Below are 22,352 nucleotides of genomic sequence, written 5' to 3'. Positions count from 1 at the left end.
CATCCTCAGTAGGATTACTGATGTAGTGAAAGAGCGGTTTGTTTTCTCCACACATAGATAGTTTATTAATATATTTAATACGGTTAAGTCTATCCACTAACTGTTGATACTTGTCACCCTTTTGGATAGCTTTTACTGTGGCGAATTTCTGTCCATATGTAAATCTTTGAATTGGCCACTGATAAGAGTTTAACACCATGTTCTCAATGATTTCATATGTCCTCGTACGTTTTGTTCATAAGGGCGCCTCCTGCTGCAATGTCTAGTTATGGTCTTCCATTCGCATCCAACCTATTATAGAATACACGCAGTCACATCTATTTAGGGAATTTATGGTGCGGGCGCTTTTGAATTATTGTTTTGAAGCAGTCCCACGCCTCATAGAAAATTTCCCCTTTCATCTGTCTAAAGATAGCAATCTCTCTTCTTAGTTGAACCACTTTTTTAATAGGGAAGAACTTTTACAAAAAATTTCCAGCAAGCTCATCTTGTGTCGTGAAAGACCCTGGTGTCTGTGAATCTAACCAAGAACAGACATTATCAATCAAAGAAAAAGGAAACAGCTGAACACGAAGCGTCATCAGTGACCCCGTTGTACTTAAAATAATCACACAATTGGAGAAATCATTTTAAATGTTGATTCGAATCATTTGTCATTGTGCCACTAAACTATAGATTATTCTGGATAATCTGAATCATTGCTGGTTTAATCTCAAAATTATTTACTGTAATAACCGACCTCGTTATGCTCTTCTGAACCATGTACAGAGTTGGTAATATATAGTCTCTTAAGGTTCTCTCATATCGTGCCATATCATGTTCACATGTAGTAGTGGTGGTGTTGGTGGATTTCCTAAAGTGTTATCATCAGCATTGCCAAATAGTGGATGCTCGTGTGGTACATTACCTATAGCAGGTGGTGGTGGATCTTCCATTTGCTCCTGTTGTTACTGGAAACAATTTCTTTGGATTATTCTCTTTGGATCTATGACTGCTAAAATAGGTCTGCTTCTACTACGAGTCATACACTGAATCCACAGAGAGAAGATTAGTAGCAATGAATAAAATAAAATTGTATCTATAACCTAAAAAATTTCTAATTATTCATTCTGAAGTGAAAAAATTAAAATCAAACTAGTGACGTTGCCTCCCCGGCAACGACGCCAATAACTTGACTGCCTTCAGACGTACTAATGTCCAGAGTATAAATACAACAGTAAAACATATATAAATGAGGAGATATCTGCAAGTATATTGGTCCAGTTGTAATATAGTTACAACAGAGTAGGTGAGTACTATGAGGATCGTACCCAAGGGAGGCTAGTGCTAGATCAATTTTAACCTAAACACCGAAAGATCTAATTACTAATCAAAATAAGTTTTAGTACGAAAGTAAAAATAAAAAGATTTTTTAAGATTTTGATAATAATAAAATATATAAAATAAAGAAATAAATATGATGAGATTGAAAAGTAAAATTAACCAAATCTAGTTATAGGAGATTAGCTCACTTAGGTAATCTTCATTAACAGTTGCTTCGGGTTCCTCGTCAATCAACTAGTTACTATCCAAGAAGGATCTTTTGATCTTCCACTAAAATAATGAGTCAACAAGGATTACTTATCTTTCGACCTCACAGTTTAGACTGGCTCAGGGTTAAGGTGTTCACGGATGAGCCATATCAATTTTGCGTTAATTCCCACCTTATGAACAAAAGTGTGAAAACTAGTTTAATCTACTAGACCGAATTAAATCCTAATGATAATGCTTAATTTTAACCTCTTAAATTGCGAAAACTAGTTTAATCTACTACACTGAATTTCAGTAGATCATGCGCCAACCAAGTTTGCTTATAAGACAACTTATGAACTGTGACATTGAAAGAAACCCGCTCTAAATCACTTTAGAATATGGGTTGTCCAGCCCATGTTCTGGATAATGATACAAATAAGTTGGATGCACGGACGAAATTGTGCATATTTGTAGGATATCAGAAAGAATGAAGGGTGGATTGTTTTACAATTCGAAAGATAATACAGCTAAAGTTTCTACTTATACTACTTTTCTTTAGGAAAGCTACATGGATAACTTTAATACTCGAAGTAAAGTGGTGCTTGGGGAACTTTCGAAAGTTGTAGAATAATCACCAAGTTCATTTCTCTAGAAAGTTATAGAAAAACATTCAAATAATCAACAACATAGGGGAATCTGTCATAGTGGAATGTTAGATAAAATTATTGCACCACATGAATTATTAGGGGTTCTTCGACTGGCAGACAAATTTTCATCCATTCCCTTGCAGTTGTATTTTCCTATATTCCTTTGTAATTCCTCATTAAAGGTCAAATCCCTGTTCTTGAATAAATTGTATGGTTGTAATTTTTGTAGATACTTATCCATGTTGCCTTCTTGAAACTCAATAGTTGGGCTTGAAACGCTTGAATTGAAACTAGCCATTTGATGATCTGTTTTTATTATGCCTACAAATTACCCTTTGTTACTGATAAAAGAGAGTTTCATGCAATTTAATCTTTGTTAATGATATCATAAGGTGGCTATATGTCTTATTTATAGATTAGGAAGAAAGAATAAATTATTAAAGAGTTATAATTTAGTTCAACTAAGTAAGCAGTTGAAGAACAAGAATCCTAATACAATTAAGCTATAAAAACACCAATAGATAAGTTAGTTCAGAAAATAGGGTTACGCAGTAGTTCAGAAAATAGGGTTACGCAGTAGTGTCGCGACATGCCTAGCTGATGTTGCAACGTCGATGGTAGATTCCTAAGTTAGAATTTTGTTCTTTTTCGCGACATTCTGTAGTGGTGTCACGACATGACGGCTAGATTCCTCCATTTTTCGTGAAATCACTAGCTGGGTTACCTTTTTCCTTATCTTTCCTCATGTTTGTTGGTTTTCCCTTAATATTTTGAAAATCCTAAAGGGCACTACACTACAAGGTTTGTTCTTCTAGTACAAAATTAATTGTCAATCCAAAATAATCTTTTACTCGTTGGCCATTAACAATGAAGGGTTGATCGCCTTTTTCGATTAACTCTATTACCCCATGAGGGGTTATGGTACGTGATATTCGTGACAGGTTTTAAATATTTATGAAAGAATCGTTCTTGAGACTAACTTATCAGCTCGATTAAGGCAAGTGTACCTATCGAACAGTAGTATAGTTCAGCAAGACCGGATTGTCGAACCTAAAGAAACTACGAGTACTAATATTTACTTCTTTTTTATTATCTAGCCTAAAAATTAAGAGGTTTGGTTATCTAAACTAATTTTTAACTAAGATGCATAGAAAGAAAATTTGGGAAAATTCGATTGATTAAGATAATACCTAAGGAAAAATCCACCTAGACTTCACTTGTTATTTGACTCTGAATCAGACGATTTATTCATTTGACTTGATCCATGGAAATCCCTAAGTTATATTATTATCTCTCTCGAGACTAATAACGTCTAACCCTAGATTGCATAATTGAAATCTCTTTTTAATTAACACCCTAGAATTGCATTAACTCAATCTATGGATTCCCTTATTAGGTTTCACCCTAATTCGGCAAAATCTTATCACCCTATCTCTAGGCATGCAATCAACTCCGCTTAATAATGACAAATTTACTCTTAGACAGGGTCTATTCCTCCTCTAAATAAGAGCTTAACTTGAATCAATATCCTGGAATATCAAAACAAGAATTAAGAACACATAATTAAGAACAAGTCAAATATTTATCATACAATTTAGATAATAATAACAAGATCTGTCTTAGGTTTCATTCCCCTTAGGTATTTAGGGGGTTTAGTTCATACTTATGAAAGAAAACATCTCAAAAGCATAAAGATAACAAAACATAAGAAAACCCAAAACTCCTAAAGGAACTTGAAGGGAGATCTTCAGTCTTGATGATGAATCCGGCTTCTGAGATGGATCAATCAGCTTTCCTTGAGTAATTCCTTACTTCCTTCCCTATGTCCCCCTTCTAAATGCCTCCTCAGGTGTTTAAATAGGCTTTATAATGCCTAAGAGCTCCCCAAATTGGCTTTTTTCAAATAGGGTTATACTTGGGCTCGGCAGGGACATGCCCGTGTGCGATTACTCTAGCCCGTGGTTAAGGCTGTTGAACAGGCACGGGCATGTAGTATACCCGTGTAAGTCGTGCTTCAATCCTGCCAAAGGGACACGACCATGTCACACACCCGTGTGAGAAAGTCCAGGCCGTGTTGATTTCCATGTGGGTCCATTTTCTCCTTTTTCGGCCCATTTCTCACTCTTTTTACTCTCCTATGCTCTCCTAAGTATAAAACATGAAATTAAAGGATTAGGAGCATCGAATTCACCAAATCTAAGGAGAGACCATTCATAAATAGGCTAAGCATGGGATAAAAATATGTATAAATTATGGTTTATCAAATACCCCCACACTTAAGCATTTGCTTGTCCTCAAGCAAAAATCCTCAACTCATAATCAAAATAAATTCTTATCAATTTATAATCCCTATCAATAATATCTCAAAATAATCCATAAGTACTCATACATTGAAAATTCAACTAAAAGTACATTAAAGTTTCAAACATTCCAAGTTGAGCATTTTATCACGAAATATAGGTGTTTCCCCTCATCTAACTGATTACTTTTGATCAAAATATCACAGAGTTTAACATCCTCACTAAAGATTCACTCAAATCACTCAAGGTGTTTAAGGACATCAATAAAAGCACTCATTAGTCAATATAAAAAGTTATTACCATAGGCTTGTTTGAAAATCAAATCTCCACCACTATATATTGAGCTAATACATCAAACAAAAAGGTCTTTTAGAGGGTTGTAATGTGGCTTTGGTTAGGGGTGTGGTCACAAGCTGAAAGAAGATGTTAGAATCGAGATTAAATTGAAAAATTACCTAGCTAGAAAAATAACTAGTCATCAATTGAATACAAGTGAGCTTCTTCTCAGAATATGGAATTAACACTCAAGCTCAAAATCGACGAATTACTACTAATATGTATTGATGTAACTGTTTTTTTAGAACAAGTCAAATACATAGAAGAACAAAACATAGCTAAGTAATTTGTTCAAATCAAATCTCGACAAAAATAGGGATCAAATTAGGGGATTTCAACAATAATGGGTATGGGTTAATGTTGAGGGTAAATTAATTAATGGTTTATCAGGCTCAAAGTGGTTCACTAAGGGTTAATTATGAAGGTAGGCTTTTGTGGAGTGAGTGGGTTAAACCGAAGTGCTTTTATCATCTTGACATATCAAATCAGATGGTATGGTCTTGACATGCATAATCAAGCAATTTTTAGAATAACAAATCAAAATTGACGCACACATAATGAAAGTGCGCATGAAAGGAATAAAATATGCTCTAAAGGCTCAAGATCTCACAAAAATTATGGCTTTTTGATGTTCAAACTTGTGAATTTCAACTCAAGATAATACCTAAACTTAGGGAAACAACCTAAAAGTTTTTAATTCTTCAAAAATCAACTTATCAAGCTTGATTCCCTAATGTCTTAAAGTTTAAACAATCAATGCATAAATACCTATGTTTTAATTCAAGACATATCAATAAAAATCATAAATTAATCAAAATTCATTCTAATAGTGATATGAGTGATTCACATGAGAGTAAGACAAAATTCAGGGATTTTTAATGATGATATAAAAGACCCCCCACACTTAAGATGTACATTGCCCTCAATGTACAAAGAAAGATTTATTGACAAAGATAGATTTATAATCATAAGAAAGGGAGAGAAGTGAAACTTCCTGAATGATGAATGAACTCCTTGAATTGGGGTCATGGAGAATAAATGGCCAAAGCAATGATGAGGATGGAGGGGGATACTCCGGTGGTGGTAGAGGTTGGGTTCCACAAATGCTGCGCCAAAAGAATATTATATCTTATGTTGGCTATGGTCGTGGTCGAGCAGGGCATAGCAGTTGTGGAGAACCTTTCCTAGTGGAGTTCTAAGTTCCTAAGTAATAGTGAGCTTTGGAGCTCTTTATAACTGTGATAGAATCAATAACTTTTTTGGGATATATATAAAGAAGAATAATTACTCATAATGAAATAGCTGAAATTAAAAAATTGTAAAATAATAATTACAAAACCTAATAAAAATAAGCTTAAAGAAAAATAAAAAGTAGTCTTAAAATAGAATAAAAGTAACAATATAAAATAATAAATAAAAGTTTTTAAACATCTTCATCGCTGATGGTTCGCGAGGTGGGGGTGGCGATAAGATGTGGAAGTGCTGACAAATCTGCTGTAGAGTAGCATCAATGTTATCGAAGCGCTGAAAACACTATTGCTCAAATCGAGTAAGGCACTCAGAGACATCAGCATATGAAGCCGCCGCATGAACTAGACAAGAGGGGGTGGTGGCTGAGACGGTGGGTCCTCATGACGTGGAGGGACATCATCAGTAATGTCCTCTGGATCCTCCTCCTCATTGGACTAGACGAGGCGGTACTGAGGAGGGTAGGTGCCACGTCATTTCTCGATCATCCTCATACTTAGCATGCTTGAGATGCCCTGTGGGGACATCTGGCCGATGAGAGTGAGGGAGGATGATTTGGCTACTGTGTTGAGGAGCCCGAAGTGCCGAGCCAGTCGAGTCACATAGGGCCCGATAGAGATGACCCCTCCCCTGTGCTGCTCTGTCTGGTGGCGAATGGCGAGGGTAATAAAGTAAGCGAGGTCGATGACTTGCCCATTCACCATACTCCATAAGAAATAGGCGTCGTGGGTGGTGATGACGCCGGTGCTCTCTGGTCTCCTTGTCAGAGTGTGAGCCAATATGGCGTGTAGATACCTCAAGGATGGAGGGAGAGCCGATGCCTTGGAGCGGTTAGGGTCGTTGGTGGCCGAGGCAGGGACGAGGTCCCTCCAGCATTTTAAGGGGGAGTAGTGGATGTGGCAATGAAGGGTGTTGAGTTCATTATCATCTATGAATTCCTCCGTATATAGCCCCAGTGCAATCCCGAACTCGGGTACTCTCAACTGGCGTACTAAACCACCAAGGTAGAACTGGACTGTTCTAGGATTGTAAGATGGAATGTCGAGCAGAGCTCTAATGTAAACTCGAGATACATCAGCTCAACGATCTCAAAGAAGAGCCCCCCGGGTCAGTCGTTAGGAGGGCTCGAATCGCGTTAGCCAATTGAATCTGTTCGAATGCGACCCAGTCAATGCAGCGGCCCACACCTAGGGGTCGGGCCCATAATATCTGATATAATTTCTCTTAGAGTCCCAAGGGAACCTAGAGAAACAGGTTCCTAATCTCTGTGGTAAGACCCTAGGATGAGGTTGCTCATTTCCTCTTCTTCGAGGCGAAAATAGCGGTCTTTTTACCACGTGAGGACGACATTGTACTCAAAAAGGAGCTTGGGGCGTCAGAATCGGTGTTGTAGACGGCACACTGGCGTGGGAGTAGGGCTTGTGAAGTTGCAGCAGCTAGGGTTAGGGTTTTTTGGGGAGGGAGATGATGAATAGTGAGGGGTTTATATAGATTTTGGGGCACACGGCCGTGGGACACGCCCTTGTGGCCTAATTTTTTCCCCTGTGTTTCACAAATTTTGAATTTGGGCACGTCTGAGATTTGGCCCATGCCCATGTTCTTTGGGTGTGTGGGTGCATACGGCCGTGTCTTACTTCGTTCGCTTCTCCCACGCCAGTGTACATAGGTCCACGCCTGTGTTTGTTTTGACAGTGTCAACCACGGGTGGATGGTAGGGGCGTGCTGCATGCTTGTGTTACATTATCAGTTTCAACCATGGTCTCAAGGCACGGGCGTGTCTCACGCCAGTGTTGTTTTGGTAGTTTCGCCCACGGCCATGTCACACGGCCGTGGCAACTTATTACATCCCGTGTTGGGACAAAATCTTGCCCTGTTTTCACACAGCCTAATGCACGCCCGTGTGCCTTGCTGTGTGGTCTTTGAAAGTCTACATTCCATGATTCGGTTAGTATGTTAGATGTTAAAAACTAAAATTTTAAAGAAATTAACACTGTTAGTGATCAGGTTACCTCCCGAGAAGCACTTATTTATAGTCTAAGCTTGACTTACCTCTCTTCTGCATGGTCAAGGTGGTATGAGGAGTTTACACTCCTTATCCCTGCTATCAACTTTATCAACATAAGGTTTAATACGGGTATTGTTTACCTTAAATGTGCCGAATTTGGGATGAATTACCTTCACTGTACTATATGGGAAAGTACTGAGTACCGTAAGAGGAGTTTCTTCATTAGGTTCAGGAGTGGCAATGCAAGGATCTGCTGCATCTAGTAGTACTTTGTCTCCAACCTTAAGTTGATTTGGTGAGGTATTGAGCTTGTCCTGGCTCGGTTTTGGTTTATCAGGTGTTCTCGATTTCTGTGTCCACCATTCATCTAGCTCTTCGATTTGTAACCTTCGTTCTTTATAGATAGGTCCTTTGTTGTTGTTTGAACACGGCTCATATGTATTCTTCGAAACTGTTTCCTGCATAGAGGGTGTCACCACATGATCAGTACTAGTAGAATGATTTATACAACCACCTTCAACTTTTGATGTGTTACTTGAATTACGATCTTGAAAGGTGATTGTTTTGTCTCCCACACGAAGTATGAGTTCACCTGCACCAACATCAATAATGGTTTTAGCAGTCGCTAAAAAGGGTCGTCTTAAAATTAGAGGTGCGTTACTATCCTCTTCCATGTCTAGAATAACAAAGTCTACTGGGTATATAAATTTATCGATCTTAACAAGAACATCTTCAATGATACACCTAGGAAATCCAATGGTTTTATCAACTAATTGAATGCACATCCTAGTTTGTTTGGGTTTCCCAAGACCTAGTTGTTTAAACATTTTATAAGGCATAACATTAATGCTTGCCCCTAAGTCAGCAATGCATGATGAACATCTAAACTACCAATTAAACAAGGAATCGTAAAACTCCCTGGATCCTTCAATTTGTTGGGTAGCTTATTCTGTAATATTGCTGAGCAAACTGCATTCAACTCCATATACGATGCCTCATCCAACTTTCGTTTATTTGTTAAAAGTACTTTTAAAAACTTGAGTGTGTTTGGCATCTGCGAAAGGGCTTCAATAAATCGTAAGTTAATATGTAGTTTCTTTAAAAGTTTAAGGAATTTACCAAATTGTTCATCTGATCGGTCTTTCCTTGTCGCATTAGGGTATGGCACACGAGGTTTATATTCTGTACTCATCGGCTTTGGGTCATTTTGGCCTACCTCATTCTTACCTTTGCTTACCACTATTTCTGGCCTTGGTTTTGCAACTAACCATTCCTCATCTTGAATGGAAATCGCATTGAATTGGTCTCTTGGGTTAAATTCAGTGTTGCTTGGCAGGCTTCCTAGTGGTCTTTCAGATATCAATTTAACGAGCTGACCTATCTAAGTTTCGAGCCCTTGGATCGACGCTTGTTGATTTTTAAGTGCTGTCTCGGTATTCTAAAAATGAGTTTCTGACACTGAGATAAATTTTGTTAGCATCTCTTCAAGGTTTGGCTTTTTCTCTTATTGTAGGGTGGTTGTTGGAAGCCTGGAAGTGGTGGTCTCTGATTCTCTTGGCCTCCCCATGAAAAATTTGGGTGGTTCCTCCAACCTGCATTGTAAGTATTGCTATAAGGATTGTTTTGAGATCGAGGATTGTTACCCATGTAATTTAACTACTCGTTTTCCTTTTTGTGGCCATAAGGTGGATATTTTGAACTGCTTGATCCACCTCCACTTGCTTCGCACTGCATTACTGGATGGACCTATGAAGACCTAAGAAAACCATCAATTTTCTTATTCAAGATTTCTAAATGATTAGAGAGCATGGTGACCGAATCGACGTTATAAACGTAATCTATTTTTGTTGGCCTTGTCCTTATGGCTTGCCACTGATAATTATTCACTGACATCTCTTCTATAAATTCATAAGCATCTTCAGGTGTCTTATCATTGATGGTTCCGCCAGCGGCTGCATCAATCATCTGTCGAGTCGAAGGATTTAGGCTATTACGAAACGTTTGAACCTGTAGCCAGAGTGGTAACCCATTGTGAGGGCATCTTCTCAAGAGGTCCTTGTATCTCTCCCATGCATCGTAGAGTGTTTCTAAATCCATCTGCACAAAAGAAGAGATATCATTATGTAATTTAGCCGTTTTAGCCTGCGAAAAATATTTTAATAAAAACGTTTCGGTCATTTGTTCCCAAGTAGTGATTGATCCTCGTAGAAATGAGTTCAACCACTGTTTAGCCTTATTCCTCAATGAAAAGGGAAACAATTGAAGGCGAATGACGTCATCATAAACACCATTGATTTTAAAAGTGTCACAAAACTCTAAGAAATTTGCTAAGTGAGCGTTGGGATCCTCGTCCTGCAAACCATCAAACTGAACAAATTGCTGTATCATTTGAATTGTGTTAGTTTTCAGTTCAAAAGTATTTTAGCTACAGCAGGTCTAACTATGCTTGATTCAGTTCCTGTTAAAGAAGGTTTAGCATAATCATACATAGTGCGCGGAACAGGATTCTCATTAATAGCAATCGCAGGAGGTAGCAATTTTCTTGGTTTTCAACCATCTCCTCGGTTGTGGTTGAAGTATCATCCTCTTGCTCTTCCTCTGTGTATCGTAAGGTTCACCTTATTTCTCTTTGGTTTCTGCGAACTATATGATCGAGCTCACTATCAAACAGTAACGGTCCTGACGGGTTTTTTCTAGTCATAAACTAGAAAAACCTGTCAGAAGAAAATAAATGAAGAATTAGAAAAGAAAATAAAAATTTAAATTGCAATAAAAGTAAAAAGGCTAAAGTAATAAAAATCGAGTGTTCCTAATATCCTAGTTCCCCGGAAATGGTTCCAAAAACTTGGTACGTGATATTCGTGATAGGTTTTAAATATTTATGAAAGAATCGTTCTTGAGACTAACTTATTATCAAGATTAAGGCAAGTGTACCTATCGAATAGTAGTATAGTTCAGCAAGACCGGATTGTCGAACCCAAAAGAACTACAAGTAGTAGCATTTACTTCCTTTTTATTATCTAGCCTAAAAATTAAGAGGTTTGGTTATCTAAACTAATTTTTAACTAAGAATGCACAGAAAGTGTGACAGCCCAAAATAGACCCTAGCCGGAATGTGGTTTCGGGACCACTAAACCGAGTCATAAAAATAATTAATTGTTATATTCTATGCTTACTATGTGTGTGCATGCATATGTGGAAATTTCATTCTCTAATTTTACCCATTTGTATGAGAAAGTATTAAATAGGGATCAAAGTGAAACATGGTGAAATATGATAGGCTAATTTTAAATGGCTTGTTAGTACATGTTAACAAAAGGTGGAGTTGCATGTCAAATAATCCCTTCCTAAGGAGGAGTGGCCGGCCATGACAAGGTTATGGGCAAGGGAACATGTTTCCAACATGTTTTGCTAGTGGTGTATGTAGGAAGTCATAAAATAAAGACTAGCATTAAAGAAAAAAAATTGTTCATCCATTCTAAACACTTTGGCGAATGTCCTAAAGAAAGAAAAGAAAAATTTGTTCATCCTTTCTCATCTTCTTGGCGAAAATACTAAGGGAAAAGGGGAGGATTTTTGCTTCATGCTTGGGTTGGAGGAGACCTAGAAGGAGATTTGGCTAAGTTTGCATCAAGATTAAGGTATGTATGAGGTTGTGTTGGGAGTTTCATGCATGGTTTGGTTGCTAATTTGATGTGCATGTTAGCCATGGCTCAAATCCTTGTTATGCCATGGAAATGGTATTTGGCCAAAGTTGTTATGGTGATAAAGCCATTGCATGCTAAGTGTGAAGCTTGATGATGATGCATGCAATGATGGATTGTCTACTCTTGAGTAAGATTTTGAGTTTTCTTTTTGTGTTTAACCATGATTGAAGTTGAATGGAGCATGATTGTCATATTCGGCCATGATGCATTCATGAGCATGGTTCATGCTTCTTGCATGTTAGTTAAAATTTGTATTTTTGGATGGCTATGGACACCTTGAAATTGGCCATGCTCATATTGTATATATATGTTTGCACATGATGTTTTGGCTATGAAGTAAGTGATGAATATATTGGTTTAAAGAAGAAGATGTGGAAGAATGCTTGTGAAATTGCAAGCACAATTGACCTAGCACACATATAAGTGCTTGATGCTATATTATAAGTTTTGGGCCACAATGTGCAAAGCATTAACTAGTAAAATACATGCTGTTTTTGTGAGGTATTAAGTGCAAAATTGACCTCAACATGTACATGAATATTCGACCTTGGGTAGCCTATTGAAGGCCTTAGCTTTTCCTTGATGCTCAAATAAATTGTATTGAATTGCTTGATGTAGTATAAAATGTGCATGACCATTGTGTATTCAAGCTAAAGAGTGGCCATACGACCATTTAAACTCCTTGTCATATTCGCCATAAGCAAGCACAATGAGGTTTTAATAAATTGAATTTGTTTGAATTAGCTCAAGAGCTAAGAGGGCCACAATTGGACAAGGGGAAGGAAAAGGTGATCGAATAGCCGAAAAAGCCGTTCGACAACATCCGAGGTAAGTCCTCAAGAAGTGACCTTACTTGAATTATGTGAGATGAAGTATGGATGTGTATGATTATTGATTTACGTGTGTATGAGAAATTGAATGATACCGGGCTAAGTCCCGGCGAATATGCTTGTGAATATATGTGCGTTTGAGCCTTAGTAATGAAAATGAAATATGTATGTCCAATGATTATTGATGTATGTGTACATGAGAAATTGAATGATATCCGGGCTAAGCCCCGAAGACAATTATGCTGGAAATTATATCCGGGTTAAGACCCGAAGGCAATTGTGCTAGTGGCTATATCCGGGCTAAGACCCGAAGGCATTCGTGCGAGTTATTCTATCCGGGCTAAGACCCGAAGGCATTTGTGCACGTGAATATATCCGGTTATATTCCGAAGAATCTTGGGCTGGAGGTGAGTGTTGGTTGCTGTAATGAATTCAATTAGTACACTCGAAAAGCCCAAAGGATAAGGTACGTTATATGTGCATTGGAAAGTCGACATGTTTGAGCAACATTCGCTCAATCGACTAATGAATTTCAGTTATTGAATTGATTGATACTTTGTGAAAGTATATAATGATGAAGTGTGAAGTAAGAATGTGTATTAATGAAATGATGCATTTGGCTATGTGAATGTATTGCTGTAATTAGAGCTGATTATATTCCTTGAGACTTACTAAGCATAAAAAATGCTTACCCGTTACTTTGGCTCTCTGTTTTATAGATTTATTTCGATAGCAATCGGATTCGGGATCAATAAAGTCGAAGTCATCCACACTATCCACGCCTCTATTTTGGTATAAATTTTGGTTGAACTTTGAAATGGCATGTATAGGACTACCCTTGTTGGTTGAATATGTTGTGATGTATATATATGCGGCCATGCGAAAATGGCTCGTAAAAGTGAAGTATCGACTTAGACTAATTGTGGTTTGTATGTATATATTTGGTGTCATGATGTGGCTATGGCTTGAAATGGGAATGTTGGTCATATGATCAGCCATTGGCATGGTTAAAATGATCATATATGAACCTATGTATGGCAAGACTAGTTGGTTCATGGAGACTACCAAATAGGTAAGACCTACCTTAAAACAGATGCTGCCAGCTGCAGTGACGTGAATGTGAAAAATCACCAAAATTCGTAGGAATGGAATTAAATAGTGAATAAGCTATGTAAATGAACCTTGATGAGTCTATTTTCATATGGAAGAAACGAAATGGTCATAGGAGTTACATGTTAAGAGATATTAAAGCTATTGTGAGACAGGGCCAGAACGGTTTCTGGGTTCCCTGTTTCAACTTTAAAAATTTACTATAAATTATCCAAAAATAATTAGGAGACATACCTTATATTTACAGATTCGATTTTGAGTCTAGTTTCATTAGAAACAAACGGCACCAGCATTAAAGCCCTGTACAGAGAGATATTCAAGTTATACCGCGCAAAGGTCAGAGCAGTCAATCCCTGTAACATGGGTGACTTTAACTAATAAACTGTACCAATTGGCCTGACCAAAAATTCTAGAAATAAATCCATGGATGGATATATGAGTCTAAATTCAGGGAAAATTTACGAAACCAGTTTCCGAGTTTTGAAACTCGAGATATGATTTTTAAGGCGACAGTGACGCAGTTTTCCAGCCTGACTGGAAATGTCAAATGGATGGGCAAAACAAGTGAACTTGGCTTGTTAACCCCTCGTGTCCGACACCGGCGATGGTCTCGGGTTCGGGGTGTTACAGAAAGAAAATTTGGGAAAATAATTTTGAGAAAATTCGATTGATTAAGACAATACCTAAGGAAAAATCCACCTAGACTTCACTTGTTATTTGACTCTAAATCAGACATTTATTCATTTGACTTGATCCGTAGAAACCCCTAAGTTATATTATTATCTCTCTCAAGACTAATAACGTGTAACCCTAGGTTGAATAATTGAAATCTCTTTCTAATTAACACCCTAAAATTGCATTAAATCGACCTATGGATTCCCTTATTAGGTTTCACCCTAATTCGGAAAAATCTTATCACCCTATCTCTGGGCGTGCAATCAACTCCGCTTAATAATGACAAATTTACTCTTAGACAGGGTCTAGTCCTCCTCTGAATAAGAGCTTAACTTGAATTAATATCCTGGAATATCAAAACAAGAATTAAGAACACATAATTAAGAACAAGTAAAATATTTATCATACAATTCAAATAATAATAACAAGATCCGTCTTAGGTTTCATTCCCCTTAGGTATTTAGGGGGTTTAGTTCATACTTATGAAAGAAAACATCTCAAAAGCATAAAGATAACAAAACATAAGAAAACCCAAAACTCCTGAAGGAACTTAAAGGGAGATCTTCAGTCTTGATGATGAATCCGACTTCTGAGATGGATCAATCGGCTTTCCTTGAGTAATTCCTTGCTTCCTTCCTTGTGTCCCCCTTCTAAGTGCCTCCTCAGGTGTTTAAATAGGCTTTAGAATGCCTAAGAGCCCTAAAAATTGGCCTTTTCTGAATAGGGTTATACTTGGGCTCGACAAGGGCACGCCCGTGTGCGATTATTCCAGCCCGTGGTCAAGGTTGTTGAACAAGCATGGTCGTGTAGTATACCCGTGTAAGTCGTGCTTCAATCCTGCCAAAGGGACACGGCCGTGCCACACACACGTGTGAGAAAGTCCAGGCCGTGTTGATTTCCCACGTGGGTCCATTTTCTCTGTTTTCGGCCTGTTTCTTGCTCTTTTTACACTCCTATGCTCTCCTAAGTATAAAACATGAAATTAAAGGATTAGGAGCATCGAATTCACCAAATCTATGGAGAAACCATTCATAAATAAGCTAAGCATGTGATCGTGATTTTCGTGACAGGTAAGTTTTAAATATTTATAATTAATCATTCTTTAAACTATCTATTATCGCGATGTAGGCAAGTGTACCTGTCGAACAATAGTATAGTTTTAACAAGACCGGATTGTCAAACCCAAAAGAACTAAAAGTACTAGTAATAACTGTCTTTTTATTATCTAGCCTAAGAATAAGGTGGTTTTGTTTTAACTAACTAATTAACTAATCTAAGAATTCACAGAAAGTAGAATTGGGGGATTACTTTTGGAAAACGATTGAATTAAGACAATACCTAAGGAAAAATCCACCTAGATTTCACGTGTTATTCTGGCTCCGAATTGGACGATTTATTCATTTAACTTGTTCCGTAGAGATCTCTAAGTTATGTTATTATCCCTATTCAAGACTAATAACGTCTAATCCCTAGATTGAATAATTGAGACTTTTCTCTAATTAACACCCTAAGGTTGCATTAACTCGATCTATGGATCCCTCTAGTAGGTTTCACCCAATCTGGAAAAAACTTGTCACCCTATATCTAGGTGCGCAATCAACTCCGCTTAATTATGACAAATGTACTCTTAGACAAGGTCTATTCCTCCTCTGAATAAGAGCTTATCTTGAATCAGTATCCTGGGATATCAAAGCTAGAATTAAGAACACATAATTAAGAACAAGTTAAATATTTATCATACAATTCAGAAATTAATAACAAGATTCGTCTTAGGTTTCATCCCCCTTAGGTATTTAAGGGATTTAGTTCATAACTAAGAAGGAAAACATCTTATAAGAATAATGAATACAAAACATAAAGAAAACCCAAAACTCCTAAAGGGAAATTGAAGGGAGATCTTTAGCCTTGATGATGAATCCGGCTTCTGAGATGGATCAATCGGCTTCCTTTAAGTAATTCCTTCCTTCCTCCATCCGTGTCCCCTTACTTTCCTCCTCTAGGGTGTATTTATAGGCTTTAGAATGCCTAGAAGCCCTCAAAATTGGCCTTTTACTAATTGGACTCAACTTGGGCTCGGCAGGGACACGCCCGTGTGAGTCGTGCTTTAAATCTGCCAAATTGACACGACCGTGTAGTCTGCCCATGTGAGGAGGTCCAGGCCTTGTTGAATTTGTACTTTGGCCCATTTTTCTCTATTTTTGGCCCGTTTCTCGTTCATTTCGCTCTCCTATGCTCTCCTAAGTATAAAACATGAAATTAAAGCATTAGGAGCATCGAATTCACCAATTCTAATAGAAAATCATCCATAAAATGCGTTAAGCATGGGGTAAAAATATGTATAAATTACGGTTTATCAACATGGAATAAAAATATGTATAAATTATGGTTTATCAGGTTACCTGTGGTATTGTATATGGACCTGTCTATCTTAATTTAAGCTTTCCAGGGAATAATTTTAAACTAGAGTTGAATAGCAATATTTTCTGTCCCAGAAAAAATTATCACATCCTGATCTTTGTGTCATGTCGAAGTCTACTCCTCTCTTTGTGCATCTTAGTATTTTCATAAGCCATAAATTTGAATTCTTCCAATTCTTGGAGTTTGAATAGTCTCTTTTTTTTTAGCTAATTCTGGATCCAGATTTAACTCTTTGATTGCTCAATATGTCTTCCTCTCCAATTCGATTGGTAAGTGACAGTTCTTACCATAAACTAGCTTATATGGATACATGCCTAATGGTGTCTTATATGTTGCTTTGTAAGCCACAATGCATCGCCTAGTTTGGCTGCCCAATCTTTTCAGTTTGAGTTTGCTGTTTTCTCTAAAATTTTCTTTATTTCCTGATTAGATACTTCTACTTGGCCATTAGCCTATGGGTGATACGCCATTGTCATCCTATGTCTTATGATGTACTTAACTAATGTTGCTTCGAATTGCTTGCCACAAAAATTAGATCCTTCATCGCTGACCAGTGCTTGTGGTGTACCAACCTAGTGAATATGTTTTTTTTGAGGAATCTTACTATAGATTTTGTATCATTAGTAGGTAGTATGATAGCTTCGACCCATTTTGAAACATAATTGTAGGTAGGAGAATATATTGATTCCTGAAAGAACTCAAAAAAGGTTCTATAAAATCAATTCCCTAGACATCAAACACTTCGACCTCGATTATTCCTGTTTACGGCATTTCATCCCTTTTAGATATATTCCCAATTTTTTGACACTTATCACATTATTGGATGAATTCATAAGCTTATTTATTCATTGTTGGTCAATAAAACCTTGGTTGTTGTACTTTTTTAACTGTCATTTTTCTACCAAAATGCCCTCCACAATGAGATGTGTGACAACCTTGTAAAATATCTTGTATCTCTTCCTCAACTACATATCGTCAGGCTAATTGATTTGCACATTTTTGAAACACATATGGTTCCTTCCAAACATAATTTTTTTATTCATGAGTTATCCCCTTTTTTTTGTTGTTGTTGCTCAGATGCTTAGGCTGGGAAAACCCCCTTGCAATGTAATTAACATAATATGCATACCATGGGGTTTGATGCTTACCTAGTCTTGATTGATCAATGTCTACTCTAAATAATTATTTATCTACAAAGGTCTCCTTAATGTCTTCAATTTTCTCCTCTTGTAAATGGTTTTCAATTCTGGATAGGTGATTTGCAATTTGATTCTCAGTCCTCTTCCTATCCATTATCCATAAATTAAATTCCTGAAGTAATAAAACCCATCTCATTAGTCTGGCTTTTGTTTCTTTTTTCTTCATGACATATTTTAATGTATAGTGATTGATATACACATCTACTCAATTCGCAATTAAGTAGGGTTTAAATTTTTCACATGAAAACACTGCTGCCAACATTTCTTTATTAGTTGTAGTGTAGTTGCACTGTGCAAAATTCAATGTTTTGCTAGCATAATGAATAGCCCCGAATAAATTATTTTGCTTTTGTCCCAACATTGCACCTATTGTATAATCACTAGGATCACACATAACAATAAAAGGTTTTGGCCAATTATGGGTGATGATTTTATAAGTAATTACGAGTTTTTTTTATTACCTCAAAAGCTTTGACAGCTTTGATCAAATACAAAATGTGTCTCTTTTTGGAGAAGTTGATTCAAGGGTTTAGAAATATGAGTAAAATCTTTTATAAATCTCCGATAAAATCCTGCATCGCCTAAAAAATTTCGCACACCTGTAACATTCGTCAAATTTGGGAATGTTTGACAACTTTAATATTGGCTTTATCTACTTCCAACCTTTTCTAGATATTTGATGCCCTAAGACCAGTCCTTCTTTCACCATGAAATGGCATTTTTCCCAATTGAGTACCAAGTTAGTTTCCTCATTTATTTTTTAACACTTTTTCAAGGTTATCCAGGCATTCTTGAAAAGAGTCTCCATATACAAAAAAATATTCCATGAATACATCTAATCTTTCTTCTAACATATCAACAAAGATTGTGGTCATGCATCTCATGCAAGTTGCTAGAGCATTACATAGGCCAAAAGGCATTCTTTTAAAGGCATACTACCAAAAGGGCAGGTGAAGGTGGTTTTCTCTTGATCATCAGGATGAATTGGGATTTGATGATACCCTCAGTACCCATGAAGGAAGCAATAATAGTCCTTTCTTGCTAATCTATCAAGCATTTGGTCGATAAAGGGCAACAAAAAATGGTTTTTTTTATTGCATCATTCCACTTCCGATAATCAATGCATACTCTCCAACATGTAACTGTTCATGTGGGAACTAAATCATTATTATCATTCTCGACTATAGTTAAACCTCCCTTTTTCAGAACACACTGGGTTATGCTAACCCATTCACTATCAAAAAAAGTGTAAACAATTCCTGCATCTAGCCATTTAAGTAATTCCTTTTTTACCACGTCTTTTATGGCTAGATTAAGTCTTCACTGATCATCTACCACATGTCTTTTTCCCTCCTCTAATCTAATCTTGTGTTGACAAAATACAGGATTGATTCCTTTAATATCAATGATTTTCCATCCTATCCTTTTTCTATACATTTTCAAGACATTTAATAAAGCCTTTTCATGTTTTGCATCTGGACTTGCAGCAGTAATTACTGGTAAAGTATTTTGTTTCCACATATATCCATACTTTAAATGATTAGGTAAGGGCTTTAGTTTTAACTTTGGAGGTTTGATAATAAATGGTACCATCTTCACTGAGTTTGGGATCATTTGCTCCGATTGTTCCTTATTTTATCTCCACTAGTCCAATTGAGTTACCATGTGGTGATTCTCCTGTTCCGCATTGTCCCCTTCCTCTTCTGTTTCGTAACCTATTGATTCTTGCGTACTAAACTCCAATTGATTGCATTCTTACTCTTAATGTTCCATGGATTCTAGTCCTTGATTTTGTATTTTAGGACATTCTTCCCAGGTTGCTATAACTTTCCAGTATCTCTATTACTTTCTCCTGGGTTTTCATCCAAATACTTCCACCCGTCATGATATCAAATTTTTTTCTATTCTAACTATCCAACCCGTAGTAAAAATGTTGTATTTGAAATGCAAAATGTATTCCTCCACCTAATATAGACCTCAAGATTGCCTTGAATCTTTCCCACGCTTGTCCAAAGTTTTAGTGATGCCTTGCTAGAAATAAAATAATTAGGTGTAACTAATTAATACCTTAGTCATAAGCAGCACTCGGCAAAGTAATAACTGTATGAAATCGTTCCATATTGTGATAGTGTATAGAGGAAATGCTTCTAGCCACATTTTTGCCTTTCCATCTAACACAAATGGAATTAATACTAACTTTATAACCTCAGATGGAATTCTCGCATAACTAATAGTATTGCATATAAGGAAAAATTTTCTCAACAATGCAATAGGATCTTCATTGACGTGATTGGCAAAACTGACATTATTAAAGATCCATGTTAGTAGAGCATGACTTAATTCAAAATGTGGACTATAGATAACAGGTCAGGAAAAGCTAGACCTTAGCTAATTTACATTAAATAATGTCCCTAGAACCTGCATTTTGTTACTAACCTATGGGTGAATCATACCTGCATTTTGTTACTAACCTATGGGTGAATCATACCTATAACTTAAAAATTTCCTAATTAGTCTAATTAAGTATGGAAATTAAAATTAACTTGGTGACATTGCCTCCCAGACAACGACGCTAACAACTTGACTGCCTCCGAACGTACTAATGTCCAGAGTGTGAATACTGCACTAAAATATAGAATTACGAGGCGATATCTACAATTATATGGGTCTAGTTGTAATATAGTTTTACAACTAAGTGAGTAAGTACTTCAAGGATCATACCCAAGGAAGACAAGTGCTAGATCAATTATAACCTAAACACTAAAAGATCTAATTAGTACTTTTCATTTAGTCATAGTACGAAGAATATAAAAGAAAGGATTTTTGGGGTTTTTATAATAATAAAAATAAAACAACATAAAAAAATAAGATTCAAGATATTAAAAAGGAATAATAAATCAAATTTGACTATAGGTGATTAGCTCACTTCGGTAATCTCCATTAACTATAGTCTTGGGTTCCTCGTCAATCAAATAGTCGCTACCCTAATAGGATCTTTTGATCTACCACTAACATAATAAGTCAGCAAGAACCACTTATCTTCTGACCTCACAATCTAAACTGGTTTGGGGTTAAGGTGTTTACATATGGGCAATACCAATTTTGGGTTAATTTCCACCTTGATGACTTCTCGGGGATGTCAAGCGTAGGATTTGTTTCATGCTCTCCCTTCCTCAAACAATTGATCTGTTGAGTAACCCTACAAAATAGTTAACAGATCATACATCCACTCATTAATCCCCCATAGAAGGATTAGTTCCTCATAACATTCCTAAACAATATATAATCGATGTAAAGAGAAAGTATCCTAATTAAATCGACAAGATAGAGTAAATGAAAGAGCTTGATTGTACTGATAGTAAGCGTAAATCCACATAGTTAAATGATTCCACAATCCCAGTCTCTTGAAAGAAAACAACGAATAAATAAACTAAAATGTAGAAACTTAAGAAAGAAAATGAAACTAAATCTTAAAGAAAGGAACTAGGTTAATGAAAAGGTGTTTTTAACATGTGCCAAAAGAGCCTATTTATAGCCTTTAGGTGATCGTCGTCCTTAACCCTAGGTCAGCTTACGTTCTCGAGCTTTAAGTTTAATTGTCCAGACCAAAATGCCCCTACTTCATGTTTAATTTTCATTCTAGAGTTGATATCGCGACACACTAGGACCTGTGTCACAACATAACAACCAATATGCTTCTTTGTAGCCATCTTTAGGGGTATGTCACGACACGATCAATTACTGTCAGGACATCAAGGGCAGTTTTGTACTTGCTTCATTTTGCTCTCCATATTGCGACATTTGTCCTCTCAAGTTGCGAAATAGCGTTTAATATCGGCCTAAAATGCCTTCTAATGGTCTCCTGCACACTTACAAAGTATGTTAGCTCTCCCTTAGGCCACATTCGGCCCTTAAGGTAAATAAAAAACTCAATTTTCACAATTTATTGAATGTAAGTAAAAATAAAGAAGCTTAACTAAAATATAATGAAAATTCTTATATTTAGGCTCCTTAAGTATAAAAACTAGTTTAATCTACTACACCAAATTACGACAGATCAATTATCTACTGAAGAAAGTTGTCTTTCTAGCAATGCAAATGTTCTTATAGTGCCACTTATCATCAGTTCGAACTTAAATAATCAATGAGATAATATTTTTTGTCACAATTTTGCTATGTATGCAAAACATGAAAGATAGAAACACAAAAGATATAATGGTGAAATGTGAAATTAAATTTATTCATTTATTTATCTTTCAAACACAATATGGGCACATTTTCGAATATTCTGCCATTTTCCCTAGTGAAGTAATTGTGTCATGCATTGCATTTGTATATCCTAGTTACAAGAGTTTTAGTAAACGG

The 22,352-nt window shown here is 36.6% G+C and overlaps 2 non-coding genes across 2 annotated transcripts; both read left to right on the top strand.

The window, feature by feature from the left end:
• The first annotated feature begins 327 nt into the window (after window positions 1-327).
• On the top strand, window positions 328-433 carry LOC128287425 (small nucleolar RNA R71). Its single transcript, XR_008278125.1, has one exon. It is a non-coding gene; the product is annotated as a small nucleolar RNA R71 (small nucleolar RNA).
• A 9,638-nt stretch (window positions 434-10,071) lies between these two features.
• Window positions 10,072-10,177, top strand: LOC128287562 (small nucleolar RNA R71). The gene has a single exon (XR_008278262.1). It is a non-coding gene; the product is annotated as a small nucleolar RNA R71 (small nucleolar RNA).
• Window positions 10,178-22,352: the final 12,175 nt, after the last annotated feature.

This window comes from Gossypium arboreum, chromosome 13, assembly GCF_025698485.1.
Source record: "Gossypium arboreum isolate Shixiya-1 chromosome 13, ASM2569848v2, whole genome shotgun sequence".
Classification (NCBI taxonomy): Eukaryota; Viridiplantae; Streptophyta; class Magnoliopsida; order Malvales; family Malvaceae; genus Gossypium; species Gossypium arboreum.
This window is presented reverse-complemented; position numbering and strand designations above follow the sequence as displayed.